Raw genomic sequence first — 21,568 nt, 5'->3', positions numbered from 1 at the left:
TTAAACTCAAGTGTTGTCTTAAGCCAAAATGCGCTGCCATTAATAGCGTATGATCGGCAAACTCTATTGAACATTAAATTTCTGGTCGATGGGCAATCTCACTGGGTGTCGCTGGATGCTTATTGCACTCCACCACCGCTGCTGGCGGCCGTGCCGCCCTTTCTGTGGCGCGTGCCGTGTTTGCCGACGGGAAGGAAACGCCGAAGGCGAAGAGGGAAAAGAGGTGGTGTTGCTGTTCAGATTAAGCTTACCCTTGTGAAAAACCGGGAGAGGTATACCCTTCGGAGTTTCTCTATCAACGAAATGGACTGCTGTCATCTCATAAGACGCCGTTCATTGGAACCATCATATGCTTGGAACATTCGGATCTCCCCGACTTCGTCTGGATTGGAGCAACTGTATCGCCCGCCCTGACTTCATCGTGGTGGTGTGAGATCGTGCAATATTAGACCTTTGCGCCGGATATCTCAAGTAAACAATGACCCGGTAAAACTGAGGATTGCCTTGATCAACGCAAGATCAGTGGTAAATAAGACCTTTTTATTGAATGAATTCTTTACCGCGAGCGGTTTGGATTTTATGTTAATTACTGAAACGTGGATCACGCGTGGAGAAATAAGCCCTTTTTCTGAACTTCTACCACAGAAATGTAAGTTTTATAATACTCCTCGTTCATCTGGTCGAGGAGGAGGGTTGGCTTCTATTTTTAAAGAGAAGTTTAACTGTAGACAAATAGTGACCGAGGAATTTCATTCATTCGAACTGCAGTTAATGATATTAGACATTGACAACCCAGTGGTAATAGCAGTCATATATAGGCCACCTAAACAACATAAGGACTTTACCAATGATTTTGGAGATTTTCTTGGAGGTTTGATATCAAAGTTTGATAGACTGCTTATTGTGGGTGATTTTAATATTCATCTGTGTTGTTCTGAAAATTCCCTGGCAAAGGATTTTTTAGTTTTGATTGACTCCTTTGGCCTAACTCAGGCAGTTAAAGGCCCAACCCACATGCATGGCCATACATTGGACCTGGTACTAACACATGGTTTTCTTGTTGAGGACTTAGAATTAAGTGATTACAGTATCTCTGATCATAAACCTGTTTTGTTTACTATTCCTGTTGTCTGCCATTTCAACAACCCTGTTAAATCTATTCAGTATTTTCGTAAGTTTTCATCTACAACCTGTGCAGATTTTACTACAAGGTTCAGGGAGGTGTACAATGTGTCAGACAGTGGTCTTCAGGACAAGGGAGTGGATGAACACCTTCAACTGCTACACTTAACCTGTCAAGAAGTGTTGGATGCAGTGGCTCCATTAAAAAGTAAATATTGTAAAAATAGGTCTGATCCCTGGTTGAATGATGATGAGATACGGCGCTGTAGACAACCTTCAGCAGGCGGAAAGAAAATGGAAAAAGGATAAACTTCAAATCTTTTATTACATTTTTAAGGAAACTTTAACACAATTTCAGAGAACTGTAAAATCAGCTAAATCTAGATACTTCACAGAACTTATAGAGAAAAAGTCGAATAATCCGAAAATACTTTTTAATATTATTAATACTGTAGTAAATCCTTCTCCTAAGGTAAAATTAACTCCGTCCCTGTCTGTATGTGAGAACTTTCTTGATTATTTTATTTCTAAGATTGATGCAATTAGACTGGATTTCTCACCGATGACTTATAAACCATTAAGTCCTGTTCGGCATATTGCAGTTTTTGATCAATTTGAATTGGCTACATTTCAGTGGTTACAAAAGGTGGTAAGTAAATTAAAACCCACAGGCTCCGATGGAGATATGGTCCCTCCATGGTTTTTTAAAGAAACTATTTGTCACGGTTCATGAATTCGCTGTCTCCTTCTCGTCTCATGTTGTGCGTGGGCGGGGTCGCTGATCACCGCAGTTGATTGTTCCAGCTGCGCTCTATCTGCGCGTCAGCTGTGGCTGATCAGTGAGCCCTATTTAGTCCCTTTGTTTTCTCCCTGTCTTTGTCAGATCGTTGTTGGATGTTCCAGTGTTACCCACCTGTCTCTTGTTCGCTGTGTTCCTGCCTGTTTCAGTCCTGTTCGGTTCGTCGGTGTTTTGGCACTTCTGTTGGTCTCCTCGGATTACTTTCACCTGCACGTCTGGATTGTTCTTCCTCCTGCACTCTCGGACTGTTCATCGCTGCACATCCTGCGAGACCCCACAGCGTCCCTGTGCTGCCATACGGCCGTCCCACGGACTTTTGTGCATCCTTCAGTGTGCAACAATAAAGACCCAGCTTTTACTTGCAATTGAATCTTCTGTCTATTATTCCTAACAGAACGATCTGACCAAGATGGATTCAGCAAGCAGCACATCAGACTTAAGTGAGTTTCTGTCTATTAGCGGTGCCAGAATGGATCAACAAGAGGAGAACCTGGCCGTCACGGGACGTGCCGTTCAAGCCTTGGTAGCACAGGTGTCCGAGCTCACCCAGTAGCTCCAACATCTGGCTGTTCCCACTGCGCCCAGCCCACCGCCGTTTCCCCAACCGCCGCCAGCACCCGACCGTCAACCTGAGCCTCGCCTACCCGCGCCTGAGATGTATGCTGGTGAGCCGAATTTCTGTAGAGCATTTTTAACAAAGTGCTCTATGTTCTTTTCATTGCAGCCCCAAACCTTTTGTACTGAGAGAGCAAAGGTGGCGTTTGTCCTAACACTGCTCACAGGACGTGCAGCATTATGGGGAACGGCGGTGTGGGAAAATCAACATCAATGCTGTTCCTCGTTCCAGACACTGTCGGAGGAGATGAAGCGAGTGTTCGATCGGGCGACCACTGGACGGGAGGCTGCTCGTCAGCTCGCAGACCTGCGCCAGGGTAACCGTTCAGTATCGGACTACGCCATCGACTTCCGCACCCTGGCTGCCGAGTGTTACTGGAACGAGGAGGCGCAGTGGGATATGTTCGGTTGGCTGACCGCATCCAGCGGTCATTACTTGAACACCTGCCCGGTAAAAGATCGAGCCCGGCCGTGAACGAGAGGCTACTGTCGGGCGGGATCTCCGTGAACAAGGCCTCTTCCTCTACTCTCCTCCCGGTTAGACTGCTGTGGGGAACCCAGTCCCATCCCACGCAAGCCCTTCTTGACTCAGGAGCTGAGGGTAATTTTCTGGACATAACTGTTGCTCGGACACTATGATTACCCATCACTACTCTCAAAGACACCATTTCTGTCAGCGCACTTAACGGTCAAGAACTTCCATCCATAACCTATCGCACACACCCCTTGACACTGGTCACGTCTGGCAATCACACTGAACAGATTTCATTTTTGCTTCTGGACTCACTCATGGCACCCGTTGTCCTCGGTCACCCCTGGCTGATACAGCATAGTCCCAGAGTTGATTGGGGACACAATTCTGTGTCAGCCTGGAGCACTCAATGTCATAAGTCTTGTCTTGTGTCTGCTTGTTCGTCTGTGTCCAGTGTTGTCTTTCAGACGGAGGCGGTGAATTTATCTAACATGCCCGCGGAGTATCGAGACCTGCTGGAGGTGTTTAGTAAGTCCCGCGCTGCTTCTCTTCCTCCGCATCGTCCTTATGACTGTGCAATAGATTTACTTCCAGGTAAGTCTCCGCCTAAGGGCAAGTTATACTCACTTTCTGTTCCTGAAAGGGAGGCCATGGAGAAATATATTTCTGATTCTCTAGCTTCCAAATTCATCCGTCCTTCCTCTTCTCCAGAGGGGGCGGGATTCTTTTTTGTGGGTAAGAAGGATGGATCTCTGCGACCGTGCATTGATTATCGGGGGTTGAACAACATCACGGTAAAGAATACTTATCCTTTGCCGCTGATGTCTTGAGCCTTCGAGCGGTTGCAGGGAGCATCTATATTCACAAAATTGGATTTACGTAATGCATATCATTTGGTTCGCATCAGGGAGGGGGATGAATGGAAAACCGCTTTTAATACTCCCAGGGGGCACTTTGAATATTTGGTTATGCCGTTCGGGCTGTCCAACTCCCCAGCGGTTTTCCAGGCACTCGTCAATGACGTGTTGAGAGACATGGTAGATCAATTCATATATGTTTACCTGGATGACATATTGATTTTTTCGTCGTCTCTCCAGGAACACGTTCAACACGTCAGACGAGTGCTTCAGAGGTTGCTAGAGAATGGGCTTTTTGTAAAGGCGGAGAAATGCGCGTTTCATGCACAGTCTGTCCCTTTTCTAGGTTACATTGTCTCGTCTGGGGAAGTGCGCATGGATCCTGACAGGGTTAAGGCTGTGATGGATTGGCCAAGTCCAGATTCCCGTAAGGCCCTACAGAGGTTTCTGGGGTTTGCCAACTTCTATCGGCGTTTCATTCGCAATTTCAGCCAACTAGCCGCGCCTCTGACTGCCTTGACCTCTCCCAGAGTGACGTTCAGGTGGTCGGACACAGCCGAGGCTGTGTTCGCCAAACTCAAAAGCTGCTTTGTTTCAGCTCCCATCTTAGTCGCCCCTGATTCATCACGTCAGTTCGTGGTAGAGGTCGACGCGTCAGAGGTGGGGGTAGGTGCAGTACTTTCTCAGCGCTCTTCTGCAGATGACAAGATGCATCCTTGCGCGTTTTTGTCCCATCGTCTATCGCCTGCCGAACGTAACTATGACATTGGTAACAGAGAGTTGTTGGCAGTCAAATTGGCGTTGGAGGAGTGGCGTCATTGGCTAGAGGGTTCGGGGGTACCTTTTATCGTTTGGACCGATCATAAGAACCTTGAATATATTAGATCTGCTAAGAGACTCAATTCCAGGCAGGCTCGGTGGGCACTTTTTTTCGGACGTTTTGACTTTTCTCTCTCGTACCGCCCGGGGTCTAAGAACATCAAACCCGATTCCTTATCTCGTATTTTTGATCCATCCGAATGCCCGGTTACTCCCGAGTGTATTTTACCCGAGAGGATAGTTATCTCCACACTCACATGGGAGGTCGAAACGAAGGTCAAGACGGCCTTAGAAGGGGTAACGCCTCCGCCCGGTTGCCCACCGAATCGATTATTTGTGCCGGAGGGGTTACGGTCCGAAGTCATACGATGGGGTCATTGCTCCAACGTGGCTTGTCATCCAGGAGTAAATCGCACTCGCTGTTTAGTCAAGCAACGATTCTGGTGGCCGTTAATGGCTCGCGACATTCGCAGTTTTGTGTTGGCTTGTTCAAATTGTGCCATTGGTAAGACGTCTAACCGGCCTCCTGATGGGTTACTTCAACCACTGTCTGTCCCTTCGAGACCCTGGTCCCACATAGCGCTAGATTTTGTTACCGCCCTCCCGCCTTCTAATGGCATGACAGTTGTTTTGACCGTTGTGGACCGGTTCTCGAAGTCGGCACATTTCATCCCCTTGCCCAAATTACCATCTGCCAAGGAGACAGCGGTGACTGTCGTAGATCACGTCTTTCGTTTACATGGCCTTCCGATGGTCATGGTTTCTGACAGAGGTCCCCAATTTGTGTCCAAATTTTGGCGAGAGTTTTGTAAATTACTAGGAGCCACGGTCAGTCTGTCTTCGGGTTTTCATCCCCAGAGCAATGGTCAAACCGAGCGAGCCAACCAAGATTTGGAGAGAGTGTTGCGATGTTTGGTGTCCAAGAATCCTTCGTCCTGGAGCCAACAACTCTCTATGGTGGAGTACGCACACAACTCGTTACCAGTGTCATCCACGGGCCTCTCACCGTTTGAGTGTAGTTTAGGGTACCAGCCACCTGTTTTTCCAAGTCTGGAATCCGAAGTCGCGGTTCCCTCCGCTCACGCCTTCGTCCAGAGGTGCCACCGCACATGGACCAGAGCCCGCGAGACTCTGCTCCAGGTGGGGTTGCGCACCAAGGCCAAGGCCGATCGCCACCGGTCAAGGCCTCCCGTATACGTCGTGGGTCAAAAAGTGTGGCTTTCTACCAAGAACATTCCGCTCCGTTCCGTGTCTAACAAATTAGCTCCTAAATTCATTGGCCCGTTCCCTGTCACCAAAATCCTTAGTCCGGTGGCAGTCCGACTCAAACTTCCTCCGGCGTACAGGAGAATTCATCCCGCCTTTCATGTGTCCAAATTAAAACCAGTTTTTCATTCTCATCTTAATCCGCCGGCCCCGGTTCCCCCACCGCCGCGACTCGTAGACGGGGAACCTACATATTCGGTTAACCGTATTCTGGACTCGAGACGGAGGGGACGCGGATTCCAGTATCTGGTGGACTGGGAGGGTTACGGTCCGGAGGAGAGAAGTTGGGTTCCTGCCAGGGACATACTGGATCACTCCCTGATTGATGATTACAATCAACAGGTAGGTGCGTCTGGGAGCGCCAGGAGGCGCTCCTAGAGAGAGGGGTACTGTCACGGTTCATGAATTCGCTGTCTCCTTCTCGTCTCATGTTGTGCGTGGGCGGGGTCGCTGATCACCGCAGTTGATTGTTCCAGCTGCGCTCTATCTGCGCGTCAGTTGTGGCTGATCAGTGAGCCCTATTTAGTCCCTTTGTTTTCTCCCTGTCTTTGTCAGATCGTTGTTGGATGTTCCAGTGTTACCCACCTGTCTCTTGTTCGCTGTGTTCCTGCCTGTTCCAGTCCTGTTCGGTTCGTCGGTGTTTTGGCACTTCTGTTGGTCTCCTCGGATTACTTTCACCTGCACGTCTGGATTGTTCTTCCTCCTGCACTCTCGGACTGTTCATCGCTGCACATCCTGCGAGACCCCACAGCGTCCCTGTGCTGCCATACGGCCGTCCCACGGACTTTTGTGCATCCTTCAGTGTGCAACAATAAAGACCCAGCTTTTACTTGCAATTGAATCTTCTGTCTATTATTCCTAACACTATTGAGGTGATTGGGCCTGGTACCTTGCAAATCATAAATAAAAGTTTAGATACTGGGATATTTCCAAACATGTTGAAACAGGCATGTGTGCAGCCTTTACTAAAGAAACCAAATCTGGACCCGACTGTCCTGGCTAACTTCAGACCGGTATCTCATCTTTCATTTTTATCCAAAATTTTAGAAAAAAATGTTTTTTTATCAATTAAAAAACTTTCTAGAAGAACACAAGATCGGTGAAGTCTACCAGTCTGGTTTCAAGAAACACCACTCAACTGAGACAACCCTTGTAAAAGTTTTTAATGATTTGTTGATGACTGTTGATGCTGGAAAGTCTGCTGTGTTAGTTTTATTAGACTTAACCGCGGCTTTTGACACAATTGATCACTCAGTGATGATTTCACGTTTGGAGGAGTATGTGGGGGTTCAGGGGAAGGTCCTGGAGTGGTTTAAATCTGACTGGTAGAAGTATGGTAGTGAAGATCGGGACATGTTCTTCTAGATCAGCACCGATCATGTGTGGTGTGCCGCAAGGCTCCATTCTTGCTCCTATTTTATTTTCTCTCTATATGATTCCGTTGGGAAATATTTTCAGAAAACATAACATTAAGTTTCACTGCTACGCTGATGACGTACAAGTGTATCTGCCACTGTCACATGAAAATGGTTTAGAACCCCTTATGGCCTGTCTTTTAGATCTTAAAACATGGTTGACTTTGAATTTTTTACATCTAAATGAAACCAAGACTGAGATTATTGTTTGCAGTTCTAGTGGAGCCAGGGATACAGCAGAAATAGACTTTGGCCTTTTGTCACCTCATGTTAAAACATGTATTCAAAATCTAGGTGTAAATATTGACAGCTCTTTAAAACTAGACAAACAGATCAATTCTGTTGTAAAGTCAAGTTTCTTTCACTTACGCAATCTAGCAAAGATGAAATCATGCTTGACGCTTAAAGGCCTTGAAACCGCGATCCACGCTTTGATAACATCCAGACTTGATTATTGTAATGCGTTATATACGGGAATTAGTCAGTCATCTATTTCTCGTTTACAAAAAGTTCAAAATTCAGCTGCTAGACTTTTAATGGGGATTAAAAAACGTGAACACATTACTCCTACCCTGATCTCCTTGCACTGGCTTCCGGTCTACTATAGGATTGATTTTAAACTTTTGTTACTGGTGTACAAATCTCTGCATGGACTCGCACCGGCCTATCTGTCAGATCTTTTAACTGAATATCAGACTGGACGAAGTTTGAGATTAGCGACTCAAAAGCTACTCAAAATACCTAGGACACATCGAAATAAAAAAGGTGATCGTGCCTTTGCTGTAGCAGCGCCTAAACTTTGGTTATAGTTTGCCTAAACATATTAGAGATGCCGCTACTGTGCAGGATTTTAAAAGACAACTGAAAACACATCTGTTTTCAATAGCTTTTAATCAGTGATAATTTTTTTATTAAACGTGTTGATGCTGTGAGGTGATGCTTATTTTTAAGATTAGATTTTTCACCTTCTGTGTTATGTGTTACAATGTAAAACACTTTGGTCAACTTGTGTTGTTTTTAAATGTGCTATATAAATAAAGTTGCTATTGCTATTGCTAAGTCCTTACTCTGATTATTGGAAATAATCACATTATTGGTGCAAATGTAAATATAGTCTCACGCAGTGAAAAATACATCTTGGAGCAAAGAGGAAAAACAAGACAGCGCAGGTTAATTTTGGTATAAAACAAAGTCTCAGTTTTCAAATTCTGTCAGTTTCATCAGTAAATTCAGTCAATAGATACATGTTTGTGTGTCTTTAATGTGTGTGACAGATGAACTGATCATCTCTTCCTCTTTACTACTAGTTACAGCAGAAAATAAACATCAATGAACATCAGAAGGAATGTTGTTTCAACCGTGGAAAGATATCAATACACAATTTCAAGTCTTTTTCTGTTGATCAGTTCACTTTGAAAGGAAATAAATGCATTGAGTGCATGTGCATAACTATGGTGTATGGACAGTATTGTTTTATATAGTTAATGTACATAGAATCTGTGAAATACTTGTATATATATACACTCACCTAAAGGATTATTAGGAACACCATACTAATACTGTGTTTGACCCCCTTTCACCTCCAGAACTGCCTTAATTCTACGTGGCATTGATTCAACAAGGTGCTGAAAGCATTCTTTAGAAATGTTGGCCCATATTGATAGGATAGCATCTTGCAGTTGATGGAGATTTGTGGGATGCACATCCAGGGCACGAAGCTCCCGTTCCACCACATCCCAAAGATGCTCTATTGGGTTGAGATCTGGTGACTGTGGGGGCCATTTTAGTACAGTGAACTCATTGTCATGTTCAAGAAACCAATTTGAAATGATTCGAGCTTTGTGACATGGTGCATTATCCTGCTGGCAGTAGCCATCAGAGGATGGGTACATGGTGGCCATAAAGGGATGGACATGGTTAGAAACAATGCTCATGTAGGCCGTGGCATTTAAACGATGCCCAATTGGCACTAAGGGGCCTAAAGTGTGCCAAGAAAACATCCCCCACACCATTACACCACCACCACCAGCCTGCACAGTGGTAACAAGGCATGATGGATCCATGTTCTCATTCTGTTGTCTGAATGTCTCAACAGAAATCGAGACTCATCAGACCAGGCAACATTTTTCCAGTCTTTAACTGTCCAATTTTGGTGAGCTCTTGCAAATTGTAGCCTCTTTTTCCTATTTGTAGTGGAGATGAGTGGTACCCGGTGGGGTCTTCTGCTGTTGTAGCCCATCCGCCTCAAGGTTGTGCGTGTTGTGGCTTCACAAATGCTTTGCTGCATACCTCGGTTGTAACGAGTGGTTATTTCAGTCAAAGTTGCTCTTCTATCAGCTTGAATCAGTCGGCCCATTCTCCTCTGACCTCGGGCATCAACAAGGCATTTTCGCCCACAGGACTGCCGCATACTGGATGTTTTTCCCTTTTCACACCATTCTTTGTAAACCCTAGAAATGGTTGTGCGTGAAAATCTCAGTAACTGATCAGATTGTGAAATACTCAGACCGGCCCGTCTGGCACCAACAACCATGCCACGCTCAAAATTGCTTAAATCACCTTTCTTTCCCATTCTGACATTCAGTTTGGAGTTCAGGAGATTGTCTTGACCAGGACCACACCCCTAAATGCATTGAAGCAACTGCCATGTGATTGGTTGATTAGATAATTGCATTAATGAGAAATAGAACAGGTGTTCCTAATAATCCTTCAGGTGAGTGTATATATATATATATTAGTGCTGTCAAACGATTAAAATATTTAATCGCGATTAATCGCATTAATGTCATAGTTAACTCGTGATTAATCGCAATTAATCGCACATTTTTATCTATTCTAAATGTCTCTTGATTTCTTTTTGTCCCATTATTTTTTCTCATTTTAATGCTCTCATCAACATGGAAAAATGGATCAGCTTGCTTTGTGCAAATGTTTTTTATTGAAAACAACATTGGCATATACTGTGTTCAATTTCACACTAACATTCTCACTTGGAGCAAATAATCTCTCACACAATGTAACACTGTCCATCAATAAAAGGGTGAAAGAAATACTGACGAGGTCCTGATATTGACGAGGGGGCGGAGAATTCGCATCAGCTGTGTGTGTGCTTGGCCATCAAGTGGTTAGTGATGGGAAGTCCGGTTCTTTTCCGCGAACCGGTTCTTTCGGACAGTTCGTTTCAATGAACCGGTTCAAAAAACCGGTTCACCAGTTCTTTTACGTCATCACGTAATGACGTCAATTCTATCATCCCGGCGATAAAAATACTTTAAATTAAAGGCATTTGTAATCATAACTCATAGTATAAATAATAGTACTCATCGTCATAATCATATTGGATAAGTTTCTTAAATTTACGTTTTGCAAACGAACCCAGCCTACAGGCGATGTGCAAACGCGGATGTTTTACATGTCTTAAAGATATAAAATGCATAAATGGTCTTCATCATTCTATTTGTTATTAAATAAACTTACATTTTGTAAATAAACCCTCATTTAAGTCCACGGTTCACCCGTGCTGCGTGCTCATGTATCAGCACAGCATCAGTTGGCCGAAATAAGGTTTTGTTTAGAGACGGTGTTATCACGCATGCGCAGTATCTCCAGCTCATCGGTTCTCCGTATCGAACGTGTCCGAAAGAAACAGTTCTCGGTTCTGTACTGGTGATTCAAGAACTGCAACAACCAGTTCTTGACTAGAGAACCGTCATAGGCCTTTGTGTGCTGAGCTGAGAACTGCTGAAACCTGAATACAGTCGACAAAACAAAAAAATCGATGCATGTCTCCTGTTTAATACGTTACGTTTTTAACACATTATAAACATTTACTAAGCAGTGCACCATTAAAACCTTGGCGTTTACATCAAAGATTTATGTCAACTTAGAAATTAAATGAGCTGTTCCTGAAAATGTTATTTTAGTATAATAATAAATGTTTAGTTTGACAGTTTTACAATCCATTCGTTGTGTTTCCAAACTTTAAAATAATACAGTGATAATCCGCTGTGTACCTGTGCGTTTAGTAGAACGCGCATGCGCGGTATCAGCTGCTCGTGCTTATCATTTCTCTCAGCACATGTCTCAGTTCAGTGAACTGTTGGATTTACTGGAGTAAAATATACCGGTTATATATATATAAATATATGGGTTATTTCGATTCGGAGGGACTGTCAGGCTTGTCTGAAAGTGAGTAACTTTAACTTGTGGATCAGCGCTGACGCAAGACGCGAACGATTCAGTCCGATTTAGTGTACTGGTTCGACCGGTTCACTAAAAAGAACCGGTTCAAAAGAACGATTAGTTCACGAACCGGCCATCACTACAAGTGGTATTTCAGACTGGACGCGCTGCTAATACGATAGCGATGATGATAGCTCAGTTCACAACGAAAAAACACACAGATCACTTTGGTCTTGTAAACTTTCCATTCAGAATCTTATTGGCATCCATTTCGGCGTCTCGTGCTCGTCGTCAACTCAAAACGTAACGTTAACCAGGGACGTGCACAGGAATTTTGAGGGGCAGTTGCTCTGACCTGAAAATTTTGGGAAAAAATACAATCCTTTTTTAACCTTTTGGCTTCCCGTACATTCAGTTGTGCTTCTTGCTCGTATTCAGTTGTGATGGTAGGCTACGGGCAACTACGCATGATTTGTAGTATGATTGCGTAAAGGGAACAGGAATTCCGGTAGGGAACAGAATCGACTGCTAAACCCAGTGCCGATCCTGACCTCCCCCTGGGGCCCTAAGGGGTCCTGTACCTGTCCTGTGATGTCGTGAGCTATGTAAACCATTTGCCATTGCCACACAGTCACACCTGACACTTCAGTGCTCCCATACAATCCTCCCTCCTTTAAACAAAACAGTCAAAGAATAAGTACAACAATATAGAACAGAATGAGGTTCAAACAAACAATATTTATTGAATAGAGTATTTTCTATAGAATGTTAAGATAACAAGTGAACATTAACGTAAACATAAATAAGAAGAAAATAATAAATTATAACCCTGAGCTTTGGCTTTTGGGATTAACTTTGGTTCTCTCTACAGCCTGGGTATTTTCGGCATCAGTATGATTGTTTTATTTATTATTATGCATGTTGAAGCAATTCTTGATTTATGGTTATTATTTACTGAGGGATGTGCATCCATATTGACCAGTATGTCCAGCTAATCAACATTTTAAATTCAATATAGCCTATAAATCAATAGTCAATCAATGTCAAATTGTCAATACATTGCTTTCTATCTTGCATAATTAGTGCAGTTGTTTAGAGTTTTTAACCCTTTGACGCGTACGATCACACCGGTGTGATCAGTCTTGGCTGGTCCCTGGAGCTTACGATCACACCGGTGTGATCAGTCTTGGCTGGTCCCTGGAGCTTACGATCACACCGGTGTGATCAGTCTTGGCTGGTCCCTGGAGCTTACGATCACACCGGTGTGATTAGAACGGTCAGTGCATCACGTGATCAACTGCTAAATTCAAACTGCTTTCGCGCGTTGGCTGGCGCTGAGCCAGAGACGGACGCACTCAGTGCTGTCATATATCACAACTATTGAGTATTTTAAACCACATAATGTTTATTTTAGGTTTCAGACATTTAAATACACATAAGTACTAGCAAAACAGTGATTTTGAATTAGTAAAATAGACACTGATGTCTATGGAAACGGCAACAATAATCATTTCCATTATAATAAGACAAAACGTTTTATTCATATCAGATACACATTGTGTAAGTAGCTTTACATTTTACCCTATTCTTCTCCTAGTTCACCGGCCACTTACTTTCATGTATTTCGTGAGAAACAACAGATCCGATTCTCTGAACTGTGAAACAAACTAACATGGCGCCGCCCATCGCCCATACAGCTCAACTAACGCGATCGTTATAAAGATGTTTAAACAACAATACACATCCACTTGCACATATTTGACAATCGGAATATCAGTGTTTCATAATATAGCTAATACATTTGTGAATATTTTGAATACTAAAGGAAAAAAGACATAAAAGCAGATCATCACTCATTCAGCTCTGTGTTGTGATTGCGCTGTGTCACGTGACAAGAAATGACGCGTCACCATGGAAACATTAAAGTGACAGGTTCTAAATAACGGTCGCCTTGAAAAACTCACGCTGGGGGGTCAGTTAGAATATTTTAAACTTACGTGTGAAAGGGTTTAACACTGAGACTAGATAATCAGTGTCTTGTTTTAAACGTATAATGTGTACTTTGATTGGGAGTGCCATCATTCACGTGCATGTATTGTACAGTATGTCTGGTCTCCACATATTCTGCTTGAAAAATGCACGTTTCACTTCGTGCACGCGCATATGAACGCATGATAACACCATGGATAACACACGCGACGCGGTTATGTTTTCTGAGCTGCAGTAAACAAACACCGTTGCACTTTGTCGTTTATCAAAAACAAACGTAATAAATAATTGTATTTTACTCTCACTTTTGTCAGGCACAAAGTGATGCAAGAGATGCACTGCCTGCCCAGCTAGGTTAGCAAGACCGAAAAACATCAAACTTTGCTGACATCAAACTTAGAGAGGAGAGAACACAAGTTTACCTGATTGTTGTTCCCGCAATTCACTCTCATGGTTTTTTTATTCTTCCTCTTTTCGTGACCAGAAGGATAGTTTCGCTTTATTTTGTCATGGATGTTGTACACATTAATTGACGCGCTATGACACGAGATGGAGGCGGGGTCTTACGCACCGGTCGCGTGCAGTCTATGGTCACGTGCAGAGCTGCAGCCACGTAAACAGTTGAGCTGAGTGCCCGAATGGAAGTGAATGAGGCTTTGCGATTTTTTTTTATTATTATTATTATTTTATCTAGGCCTACGTGAAATTCTTTTATCTAGGCCTAAAAAATTTTTTTCTTTTTTTTTTTCCGGAAGGGCAACCTGAGTCGAAAAGGGCATATGGGCAGTTGCCCGGGCAACCTGAGCAACCCCCCTGTGCACGTCCCTGACGTTAACCAACTATTTGGCCGGCTCGCAAGCCCAAACAAGTGTGTGTGGCGTCGTGCCTGTTGTTTTGTTTCCGGTCTAGCTAGATCCGCTTGCGCTTTGGTCGACGAAGCAACAAAACGTCCTCGCCCAGCGCAAGCCATTGAAATGAATGGGTTTCATAGCGCAGCGCCGCACATGCCACGTCCTGTTGCAAAAGCATATGAAAAAAAACCGACAAAGTTTGCTAGGCCAAAAAGACCGTTAATCGCGCAAAAAAAAAAATTAACGCCGTTAAAATGGGTTCGCGTTAACGCCGTTAATAACGCGTTTAACTGACAGCTCTAATATATATATATATATATATATATATATATATATAAATATCAATAAAATTAAAACTATATTTTATATATAAATAGACTTATTTACTATTGTGGTATAAACATTAAAACACTTAAAACGCAAACACATGTTATGGTAATGAATGGTTCGATTCTTTACAGCTAAACGATCCGTTTTGGTTTAATTTCGCTAGGGCGTTCTCGAGATATAAGCGGAAAACCAAATTCCCATTCATTCATTTATTCTGCCCAAGACCAAATGCCCAAGCTGTCCTCCAGGGTCACGGGCAAATCTGAGCGTGGACAAGAATGGTGTTAAGAAGTTAATCTTAAGTAAGTAAGATTAGTTTTCTTACCCAAGTGGCAGATAATTTTGCTTGTTTTAAGCATAAACTCACTTAATTTTGATTTCCCCCAGAAAACAAGACATAATATCTTATGCCATTTTTCATCTTGATTTAATAATTTTAAGATATTTGGACTGGAAACAAGACAAACATTTCTTTTTCTTTTGCAGTGTAGACAGTGTCTTGGAGCCTGATAGGGAAAGTTCTAGAAAAACTGAGGCTTACACAGATGTAAATTTTCTAGTTTGTTTACTTCAGAAGAAAAAAATCCCAACTGGAGTACTTGACAAACAACGTTATCAGCATACTTATAGTATGTACTTGCAATCTTTCAAAATAAACACAAAACAAAGTAATAGTGTTTTCTCATCATTTACACTTAGCAACACGTACTGTATGTGTCTATTCAGAAAAAAAAATTATTCAACAACAAAAGTTGCAACATCCTCCCACCCAATAAACTAGGTTTATCTATATTCATTTCAAGGACGTTCGAAACAAGCTAATTCCAAAGGATATAGAAGTTGCACAGGTCTTCTTAACACACTGCCTGATAAACTACGGACACTGTATGAGCGTACCAGGCCATCTCGTCCTGAATTCAGTTTCTCAATTCTTCCCAATTTCCAAGTTTGGCGTGGTACTTTGTCCTCTACAATTAGAACAACATCGCCTTCCTTCAGCATAGTAGCTTTTATTTAGAACTGCTTCCACCTCTGTCAAAATAGTGGTCCTCTCTTTTTAGTTTAGTGAGGCTTTTCCAAGGACTTTTTTCAGACAATTCTTTACTGATCCAACAAGTCTCTCCCAGAAGCCTCCCCAGCAAGCAGAACGCTTCACAATAAATTTCCAAGTAATAAACCTTGAAGAAAAGAAATCTGTAAGCTCAGAGGTTTTGAAGGATCTCCACAGTTCTTTCAAATCTTGGTCTTCCCTTTTGAATGTTTTTGTGTTGTCCGAGTATATTATTTTGCACAGACCTCTTCTTGCTATAAATCTTTTCAGAGCGAGGAGAAATTTCTCTGTGGTCTGATCTGACACTAACTCTAAATGTACTGCCTGAGTAACAGCACATGTAAAGAGTGCCATGTATGCCTTTTTTGATGCACCGTTTGATTTGACATACAATGGGCCGGCAAAATCAACTCCAGTGACTTTAAAGGGTGGTGCTTCAGTAAATCTGTCCCTTGGCAGAGCTGGTTTTGCTGTCAATCTCTTACAAACATGACATGTCCTAAAATTTGCTTCACAAGCTGTCGGCCTCGCAAAATCCAATATTTCTCTCTCACCTGAATCAGTGTATCCCTTACACCTGAATGCATCAGTCTTTCATGATAACTCTGAACTAGTAATTCTGAGTATCTAGTATCTGAGTGTCTATTACAATTCTAGTAATATCGGAGCACCCATGGGTGACGTTCTCGGAAACTGAACTCGGACTGTTGTAATCGTCCACCTACACGAGTCCATTTTCATCTAAGAACGGCTTCAGATCCTTGATTTTGGAGTCTTTATCAACCATTTGACCTAATTTGAGCAAATTTATTTCCTTACTGAAACTCTGTTCCTGAGTTATCTTTACCCAATACATTTAAGCTGCAAGCATTTCTTCTGCAGTGAGTTCACCTTGGATTTTACATCTGGACCCAGCATTGGTAATGAACCTCTTTATTCTTGCTGTGTATTCGTAGCACTGTCTTCAATCTGCTATATTTTACCAAATTCAACAGAGATTCTATTGGTGTAACACCTCCAAACTGTACGGTGACCTGAAACTTAGACCTCAGTTCAGTGTTCATTTCAGCAACACAATTTTCCTCAGGCTCTTCCGAGTGAGCTGGAACTAAAGATGCCCTAAAGATGCCGGGCCATACCACCAGTGTACTCTGTATGAGATCATCTGCACTCTTTCCTCGAGTGGCTAAATGAGCTGGGTTGTCTTTCCCATTACAATGGGACCACGATTCAGAGTTTGTGAGATTTTGTATCTCAGCCACTCTATTAGCTACAAATGGTTTCCATTTCTGTGCAGAACTCTGTATCCAGCGTAACCCAATTACTGAATCTGTCCACATGTGAATTTGGTTTTTCTCCATCTTCAAGGGACTAAACAGATTATGTCCTATTCTAGCTCCAATTAGAGTTCCCAATAACTCTAAATGTGGTAATGTAAGCTTCTTCAAAGGAGCAACTCTTGCCTTTGATGCTACAAAACTGGTTACAGTTTCTCCACTTTCATTTTCTCCTTGAAGGTACGCAAGTGCGCTGTACACCTTTTCACTTGCATCACAAAACGTGCAATGTTTGCGCTTGAACATTAGGTTGAATCTCAACTATGTACCATCTTGGTACGGCGATCAAGCGAAGCTGTGGCACTTCACTACACCACTGATTCCACATTCTCGTCAAATCTGGAGGTAACTGTTCATCCCAACTAAATTCCCTTTCCCACATTTCCTGAAGAAGACATTTCACTCTAACAGTGAAGGGAGTCAAGAACCCTATGGGGTCAAAGATACGGGACTATGTTTGCAACATATTTCTTTTTGTGATTCCTTTTCCCTCCAAAACACTCAACAATTGCTTGAATTCAAACACAAATTCATCGCTTTCTGGTCTCCATACTAAACCTAATACTTTTACTACATTTCCACTGCTATCCGATATGAAGTTTTGTTCCATCGCATTTTCTGTCCATCTTGCTCTCAGTTCTGGTGAACTTGTCACCCATTTACACAATTCCATGCCTGCATCTAGTAAGATGTCTCTGGCAGCTGTGGAGATAGTGTGTGCTTCATCCACCTCACGAGAACTCACAATGAAATCATCTACATAGAGCGATTCTCTCAAGGCTTCCACTGCCTTAGGCTGTTCTAACTCCTTTTGATGAATGTGATGCCTAATAGTTGCAGCTAACAGGAATGGACTTGGGGAAACTGCGAAAACTACTCTACACATTCGCATAATGCGCAGCTCATTTTACTTAGCATCAGTTGGAGGACCATGTAGCCATAGAAATCATCCTTTTCCTTTTCTGCCAGAGCAATCTGTAAGAATGCCTTAGTGATGTCAGCCGTAAATGCAATTTTGTGCAATCGGAACTTGATAAGCACGTCCAGCAAGTGAGGATTCAAGTTTGGTCCCGCAAACAAGCAGTCGTTTAGTGATGGACAACCCTCCTCATGTGAGGATGCATCAAACACTACCCTTACAGCTCGTTTCCACTGAGCGGTATGGTACGGTACAGTTCGGTACGGTACGCAATTATTTGCGTTTCCACTGTCAAAAGTTGTGAATGGTACCAAAAAGCCGAACCGTACCGTACCACTTTTTGGGTACCCTTCAATTGGGGTACCTAGCACAGCGGTACGGTACTAAAAGGAGGAGCTAGACTCACTGCAGAACGTTGATTGGTTGACAGAGTATCATCACTTGCGCGTGCTACAAGGGCATTAGAAACAAATCTGTGGTTTATTTATGATAATTTGACTGAGATCCATTCCAAGCAATCACCTGGCGATCGGCGCTCAAGTACCCCGCCTGGATCAGCCTTTCCTCGGCTAGTCATTCTGATGTTTGCCGCTGACTCTGACGTCTCTGTAGTGATTAAACATGAGATATAATTCGTCTTGTATAGACCTAACAGGCGATCTTTGGTCTCGTGAATCTATAATTCGTTCCCTGGCCCATAGTTTTGGCAGAAGGCTAAGTGAAGTTTCATATATTTGAGCGCTGAATTTGTATATTTGACTGAATTGTTTGCTTTATGTTATTAAAGCTTTACTGTATAGCTTTTTGTACCTTTTACTTATACTTTTATAATGGCTATTATTGATAAAACTGAAATTTAACAAAAGAGATAGGGTTGAGTTTTGTCATTTTTTATTTTATTACAAGACCATCTGTAATGTTGTTTATTGCAGCATTTGTACCAATGCACATATAACCTAGCCTGGCAAGCCAGACCTACATCAAGATGTTAGGTCTGGGAACTCACAATTGGCATACCTCAATCCGAGGGGCGGGATAAACGGTTGTCTTTCAATATCCCTCGGCACGCAATAGGACAGCGCTACAACCAACCGGAGCAACGAACGGCTGTGGCTGAGTGAGTCCTGTCGATTTTTCCACCAGTGAACCAGCTAGTTGATATATTAAACTTTTGCCGTATCCGGTCGTCAAAACTCTGAACACATCTTCCTTTTTTAGGAATGACTTAAGTGACATTCTCTTAACTCCAAGTCATCCAGAGTCGCGGGCAAAGCCGATTCAAAAGACCGCTGTTCGCCAGCAGCATCTTCTTTGTTTTCAAGCAGAGGGAAATCACCTATGGAAATCACGTGGAACCGTCATAACTCTGCCGTCATTATGTTAAGCCCGCCCACCAACTCTACACGATCTGATTGGCCGGACCAGTTTTTGGTTTTTCGAGCTCAAAAGTCTATGGAGAGTTGATAGACCACACTTTGCTGCAAAATAATTTTTGCTGCCGCTAGAGTGCGTCTAGATTTCTAGGCTACATATTGCCTGGAATATGTTTAATATTTTTATATTTAAACGAAAAGAGGCAGGGTTGTGTTTTATATTTAGTTTTGTTATAAATATAGGCTACATACATGCAGTGAATATAATCAATAGGATATGCGTTGCCTGAACCACATTTGTGTGCTTATAATGTTTAAAATGTATTTAAATGAAATCGAAAAGAAGCAGAGTGGTGTTTTATAACATATTTCGTTTTTATTGTTGCCTAAAATGTACATACAGAGATAACTGGAGTAGCAGAGCGAGCTGAGTGGCGCTTTCAAGAACACGCTGTTCCATTAGCAGAATTACTGGACTCGCGTCCTCGGGAGTCATTCTCCTGAGTCGGACCTTGCGTAGGCTACTTGGTATTGAGAAACGCCTAATGCCGGCGCTTGTTTCTTGTGACAAACATGCCGAGAAGCAAGAACAAGATCTGCAGTATGTCATCCATAGTTGTTTACTATGTCGCTTTCTTCGCGCGAAAATGACGTCAATCGCTTCTTTCCGGCAAACACCACGCCTATCAAGTAAGGGTACTGTTGGCGGTGGAAACGCTATTAACATAGGCTTCTATTACATCTCTGTAATTTGTGTAAAAGGTTACGTCAGCTTTTAGGTTTCTCTGTAGCTTCTCAAACCTCTTCTTCGCCACTTTGAAGTTGTTGGGTAGTTCTGGTTTATTTGGTTTCCAGGGTAACTCAACCTGATAACGTCATTCCTTAAAAGTAACTGTCTGGTTAAAGTGTTGTACGGCTTCTATTTCTTCTGGTCTCTCAGCCGTCTTGTTCAGTATGCCCAAAGACTCTACTTCCCAAAAAGCACGCAACTGTTTTGAAATCTGTGTATCTTCTTCTAAACAAATTTGCATACAGGTTGTGTCGGTTACACTCAACATAGGAATCGGTCCTTGTACAGTCCATCCAAAAATACTTTCCAGGGCCACAAGAGATTCGGTTAATCTCTCAACTCCACCAGATACCACTTGCCAATAGTAGTCTGTTCCTATTAACACTGAAAGCTCCAAATCATTAGTGTCCCCAGAGAAATAATCTGCAAGTTGCAGACACTTAGCTTCAAACTTCTTTTGCACATGTTCTCCAGGAACTTTCATAACAGCAGTACAGACTTGAGGAGTCTCTATTGCTGCAATTTCTATTCTTTGATTATCATTGTTGTGCAGGTAAGTGAGGACCCAAAAGCGATTTGAACAAAAACAGAGTCTTTATTGTCAACACAGGGAAGCAACAGTGAAGAACACAGATCTTCTTCTTGAGTGGTAATGGCAAAACAAACAACCCGCAGAGAAGGCGATAAAAAGAAACACAAATGTCTTTCAGATAACTTCAAAAGAGAGCCTTTTGGCAGCAGTGGAGAATAGCTGGGTTAGCGGCGACAGGCTGCAGGTCTCTCAGGGTAGACGCGGGTCAAAGAGAGACAGTGGTTACCTGATCTCTCGCAGCATCAGATGAACTGGACAGAATACAAATATCGAGACGATTAGCTGAGAACAGATAGCACTTGCCAGGTGGATGCCAATAGGACAGGACAAGGTTGAGACAAACAAGACAGTAGTTTGCTTCTAGCATGAGAAACTCTAATGAGAATCTGACAAAGAAAGAAGCAAGAACAGAGAGGGAAGTAGAGACCTAATCAGAGGGGAAAGGGAACAGGTGGGAAGAGAGTCAACGAGGTAGTTAGAGGAGATGAGGAACAGCTGGAGGAGGAGAGAAAGAGAAAGTAACCTATTAAGACCAGCAGAGGGCAACAGAGTAAAGAGAAAGAACAGGAACAAGACATGACATAACATGACAAGACATGACAATCATTCCATACACTTTCAAGTCTCAATTTCACAATGTCGCGTTGTGTAGTTACAGGACACTCAGCTCCGAAAGTGTGAAGATTCAGCGTCTCTTTATTCAGCACTGGTAATTCTAGTGTTTTCACTAGACTCTCTTGCACAGCTCCTTTGGCTGCCTCCATCCAATAAGCAACATACTAATTTCCT

This window comes from Rhinichthys klamathensis, unplaced genomic scaffold, assembly GCF_029890125.1.
Source record: "Rhinichthys klamathensis goyatoka isolate OS25496 unplaced genomic scaffold, OSU_Roscu_1.1 h1tg000453l_1, whole genome shotgun sequence".
Lineage (NCBI taxonomy): Eukaryota > Metazoa > Chordata > Actinopteri > Cypriniformes > Leuciscidae > Rhinichthys > Rhinichthys klamathensis.
Note: the sequence above shows the minus strand (reverse complement) of the source record.